This window comes from Ochotona curzoniae, unplaced genomic scaffold (genome assembly GCF_017591425.1).
Source record: "Ochotona curzoniae isolate NIBS_2020 unplaced genomic scaffold, NIBS_Ocur_1.0 contig_21, whole genome shotgun sequence".
Classification (NCBI taxonomy): Eukaryota; Metazoa; Chordata; class Mammalia; order Lagomorpha; family Ochotonidae; genus Ochotona; species Ochotona curzoniae.
Genome location: NW_024465322.1, coordinates 7,552,217 through 7,557,941, shown reverse-complemented (window position 1 = coordinate 7,557,941; position 5,725 = coordinate 7,552,217).

The window sequence follows — 5,725 nt, the reverse complement described above, 5'->3', positions numbered from 1 at the left end:
CTACCTGTCATTACACCTGTTGGCCAAGAAGTCTGGAAATGACATCACACTTGTGACTTTTGCCGTTACAATCAGCAGACACTTTAAAGAATTGATTCAGAGTGCTGATTGGCAAGAAGTATGATGTTTAGATGACACGTTCTGGGATGTGGTCTGGATCCATGGGAAAAGTGGAAAAAATAAAACTCTCAAGAAAAACGATTCCTGAAGAGATGTCATTCAGATTTCCGTTTTTGCTTGCCAATTAACTGTCAGTTGAGCCACAGGAAACGGGTGTTTTTAACATCAAAAGAAAAAAGCTGTTAAACTTTTTTTTTTTGAGAATTTATTTATTTGTTAGGCAGAATTCCCATGATTCACTCCCGCCAAATGCTTATAGCAGCTGAGGCAGTCAAGGACTGGAAGTCAGGTATCAAGGACTCAATCAAAACTTCCCCCAGCTGGCATGAAGACAAGCTGTTGACCATCATCTTCTGTCTCCCAGTAACATCAGCAGAGAGCTCGAATCAGGACCCAGAATCAGGCCATGAACAGAGGCACCCGGATGAGGGGTGTGGGCCCCCCAGCAGCATCATGACCACTGCATTAAATGCTCACTCGTAGATGTATTGCTTAACATGACCTTTTGACACCAAATTTTCTAAAGTGGTTTTTTTTTTAGATTTATTTATTTTTATTGCAAAGTCAGATATATAGGGAGGAAGAAAGACAGAGGGGGAAAACTGATTCCATTGATTCACTTTCCCAAGTGGCTGCAACGTCCAGAGCTGAGCGGATCTGAAGCCTCTTTCAGGTTTCCCACAAAGGTGCAGGGTCCCAAGGCTTTGGATCATCCTCAACTGCTTTCTCAGGCCACAAGCGGGGACACCAGGAAACAAACCATTGCCCATATGGGATCGTGGTGCATCAAAGGACATAAGCCGCTAGGCTATCGCACTGGACCCTAAAATGTTTTTCTTGCTGTAAGTTGTATAAATGAAAATAGTATCAGTCATATGATATCTAACTCTTAAAAAGCATTAGATAGTGCATTACAATAGTGCTCTTCTTAAGTTATATTCAGTTACAGATTGAATACTACAGACATTAAAGAAAGTAGAAGATGTTTGCTTGCTGCTCTTTTTCTGTCTTCCTTTTTAAAATGTTTAATTTATCTGAAAGAGTGACAGAGACAGAGAGAGAGACAGAGAGGGGGAATGAGCTTCCATCCTCTACTTCATGTTCTAATGGATATAAAAGACGGAGCTGGGGCTGTGGCAACCTGGATCCAGGAGCTTGGAACTCCATCCCAGTGCCCCACATGAATAGCAAGGGCCCACGGGCTTGGGCTGTCTTCTGTTGCTTCCCCAGGCACATTAGCAAGTGTCTGGATCAGAAGCAGAGCAGTGAGGACTTCAGCCATCACTCTGACATGGGATGCTTGTATCACAAGAGGCGATTTAACTGACCACACCACAACAGTGGCCCCTTTTAGGTTTTCTTAACTGAAAGAGCAGTATTAGCTCTGTGGCGTGGTGGTGAGTTACTCCGATCCACCAAATCATCTTGTTTTTTTTTTTTTTTAAACCAGTCGATAAAGACACAATGTTGGGTAGTTATTTCCTTTACTTGAACTACAACTTCCTAACTTGTACACAAGATGAGAAAAATAATGAATCAATATACACGATAGCTGAAAAAGTAAAACAAACAAAAAACTACCGACTTTGTTATTATAAGCAACAGGTGTTTAATGCAGGCATGCTGCTTTGAGTGCCATATGTGAAAGACACAATGTTGTTTAAGTAATATCATTTCTGAGGTTGTTGCTGCTATTGATGCTTTTGGCATCCATAATTATTGCATTTAAACAGCCTTTCTAAACCTTTGAGAAATGTAATCTATCCGTTTGCAGGTAATGCCAGCGGTGGTGTTCATAAAAAAGCACTGAGATATGATTCTAAAGAAAAGAAAATGCCTGCATCTGTTTTGCCCGCTGTGTGCATGGAAAGGCAACCCACAGATGTCCCCTTTTGGGGGGGCGGGTTAAGTGAGAGATAAGGGGAGAAGCCCCACCCAGTCTCCCACCCATCCCAGGTCCCTGATGTGGGGCATGCTCCGAGGATCTTGCTCAAGTGGTTTGGATAGTTCAACAGTTATGAATTGCTGCCAATCTTGCCATTCCAAGCACGATGAGGTCGCTGCAGAATCCACTGATTGACATAGTCCACAAGTTGCTGATTGTTTGTAAAAATCAGTTCCTTTGGGGCCGACCTGGTAGCCTAACAGCTAAAGTCCTCGCCTTGCACGCACTTGGATCCCATATGGGATCTGGTTCTGATCCTGGCAGCCCTGCTTCCCATCCAGCTCCCTGCCTGTGGCCTGGGAAAGCAGTTGAGGACAGCCCAAAGCCTTGAGACCCTGCACCCGCATGGAGACCCAGAAGAGGCTTCAGACGCCTGGCAACTGGCTGGTGTGGTCACTTGGGAAGTGAATCATCAGACGGATGATCTTCCTCTCTGTCTTTCCTCCTCTCTGTATATCTGACTTTCCAATAAAAATTAAAAATTAAAAACAAACTGCATTAAGTAAGCTCTTAATAACATCAGTTTCCTCCCCTGGAAACAAGACAGTTGTGGAGATAAAGTGTCATCACATCATGAAAGCCCATATTACAGTGCTTGACATACGGTAAACATTCATCAAATTTAAGCATTATAATCCCTTTATGCACTTTTCTGATAAAATTACAAATATTCCATTTTCACATGTGTTGTGTTTGAGTCAAAATGATTTGCCAAAGTGCCATACGGGCATTACAGAGAGTATAAGCCAAGGTTCCCTGTTCCTCCTCTTTATGATTCCAACCTCACAGTCAGCAGCCAAAGTCAGCAGAAAGAATAAAATCAACCCACCATGGGTTATGTTTTCATATTCTACCAAAATAATATGCATGAAACGTATTGCACTGATCTTTCTTCTTTGTTCTCTATTACTTTCATTTCCATCCCTGCCAAGAGATCAACTTTCAAAGTCCACAAAATTATTTTTACAATTTTCAAAGCTATTCAGATCAACATTGTTTTTTGGACTGCTATGAAGATCTGTGATTTCCTCAGTCTGATTCTAGGTTAAAAAAAAATGTTTTTTATGGAAATTAGTAGGGGTGTTTTCATGTAGAAGAAGATGAAGAAGAAGGGGAGGGAGGAGAAAGATGGAGAAAGAGGAAGGATGGAGGGAGAGGAGAAGGACAAAGGAGAGGAAGGAACAAGAAGGAGAAGAAGCAAGAAGAAGGACAGGGAGCAGTGACAGAGGAAGATGAGAAGGGGAGGGGAGAAGATAGCAAGGAAGGGGGGAGGAGGGGAAGAATGAAGAAAGAATGAGAGGAAGGAGGAAGATGAGGAACAGAAGGAGAGAAGACCGTGCAGGTGGGTCTTCAGTGGAGCATCCCTTGCTGGAGTACCTGAGACCTCCTGGATCTTTCTCCTTACTCAGGCTCCTGCGAGAAGGCAGCAGACGGGTTCAAACAGTTAGGGTTCCTGCTGTGCACCTAAGAGACTTCAGTTCCTGGCTGCTTCCTCGGCCCCAGGCCAGCCCCTTCCTGGCAGTTGGGACTATTTGAGAGTGAGTCAGTAGGTGCAAGCTGTGTTCCTCTTTCTTTTTCTCCCTCTTCGTGTCTCTCTGCTTCTTACACAAATAATTTTTTTTTCTAATGAGCAGTGGAGTTAACTTTGATTTGACTCTTCCTATGCATGTAACAAGAAACGTGCCAAGATGGCTGGAACGATGCCTCTCTCACCCAGACAATATGTTCACATGCTAATCCCAGAGCTCAGTTAGCACCTTAATTTTAGCACTCCTGATCACCAAATTCATTTAGCAGAAAGTCTCTCACTGTTCTTCCATACGTATCCTATCCCCTACCATGCCGTGCTCTTATTCTCCTACCAACCATGCTGCGTTTCACTGTGAAAATGACCATGCTAAAACAGTTCGTGCAGAGATTGGACTTGCTTCTTAGAAACCCACAGCTTTTTCTGAAAGAAGGAATGCTTCCCCCTCCCCTCCCCCCCAGGATTAATGGTCCAAAAAAATGTTGATAGCTGTGTTTGTCATGCATTTCAAACTATAGTAACCAGCTATCGCTAACTTGAACGGCAAATAAACCGCAGAGTTTGGGATAGTGCCCAAATTCATGAAGACTGCAAAGGCAGTATATAAAATATTCACGATGTAAATCCTCCTTTCTTCAAGGAAAAGTGTTGAAAAGGATCCTTAATATGAGTCACTGTGTTGCACACAGCACATGATTATGAAGATTCGTAAGTGGGGGCTGATTTTTTACAAGGAAATACAATTTTTTTAATTTAGAAACATTTTTCAAATTGCCTTTCTCTCTGCACTTTGCTCATTCATTTCAGTTCCAAGTGGTTTTTGCTCAACTGTCTACTTATAGCTAAGAAAACCTGCTATAGTCACTATCAGAATCCATGGGCTGTTTCTCAATGCTAACTAACTTTTCTATTTTTTTTTTTTATTTGGACATCATAAATGTTAGTAGGAAGTAGTTCATTCCAGGAGTTGAGAATGAGGTTTGAGAGGAAGCCAACAGCATAGCTAAAAGGCTGGGAAAGTGAAGGGGAGTAACATATTGTGGAATGGTCCACGGCACCATGGGAATACACGCAAAGATGAAAGGATGGAATTATTTAAACATGTGTTGCTCCAAAACAAAGTTATTTTTTCATCTCTTCTCTAAAAATTTTTTAAGTCCACTCAAATAAATATTCATCTCGGGCTTTTTAAAATCCCTTCAAATAAATATTCATTCTACGAAAGATATCCAGAGAAGACATCCGGTCACATTTCCATTGCAATGCCACATATGCTTTCATCCCTCGTACAAACGAACACATCTCCTGGTCTCTGCTGACCTGTCCGTGAGACTTTGAAGAAGCATTTGTCTCTCAACAGCAGACCACCCTCACCGTGTTTTCCAGCCCTATATCTTAATTCCCGTTGCAAGGATCTTGATTGCCATTGTCTTTGACAAATGACCACACTGCCTCAATACATTGATGACATAATGCTGATGGAATCCAGTGATTGTGAAGTTGCACCTATGGTAGACTTACTACTGGGACGTTTCCATGTCAGAGGCACTACCACTGTCTTCTAATTCTACTTGCCACACAAATATGCTTGAAAAGGTAATGCAGATAGATCAAAGACAGGCAACGCCTCGTTTTTTCTTTGTGAAATGTTGAGGAGTATCTGGCTATCCGTAATAAAGAAAAAAGAAGGAAATGTGAAGGAAGAATGGAGGATTGTCTGTCAATGGGGAACAATAGAGATCTAACCTCACTGCTGGTCACTGTCCTTGGATAAACCAAGTCAAATTTTGAAGTTTAGTTTTATTAGATTTTCTTTTTATCTGTGTTTGGAAAAACTTGACTACGTTTTTTTTTTTTTTAGAAAGCATGGGTTTTACAAACCATTCAAAGATATGTGCTTTGATTATGTTAATGATTTATTTGAAGAGGGATTTAGCTACACTGACCAGCTACACTGACTAGCAACAGCCTGACCTAATACTTGTTTATCCTGTTTTTCCACGTTGTTGTGCCAGAAGCTTCCTCCATCTGTAGCAGCAAGACTCACATCAGGACAAATGTATTTGTATCACTTGGAACCATATTGTTCATATTTGAGTCAATGGTTCAGTTTTCTTTGTAAACAGAATTCA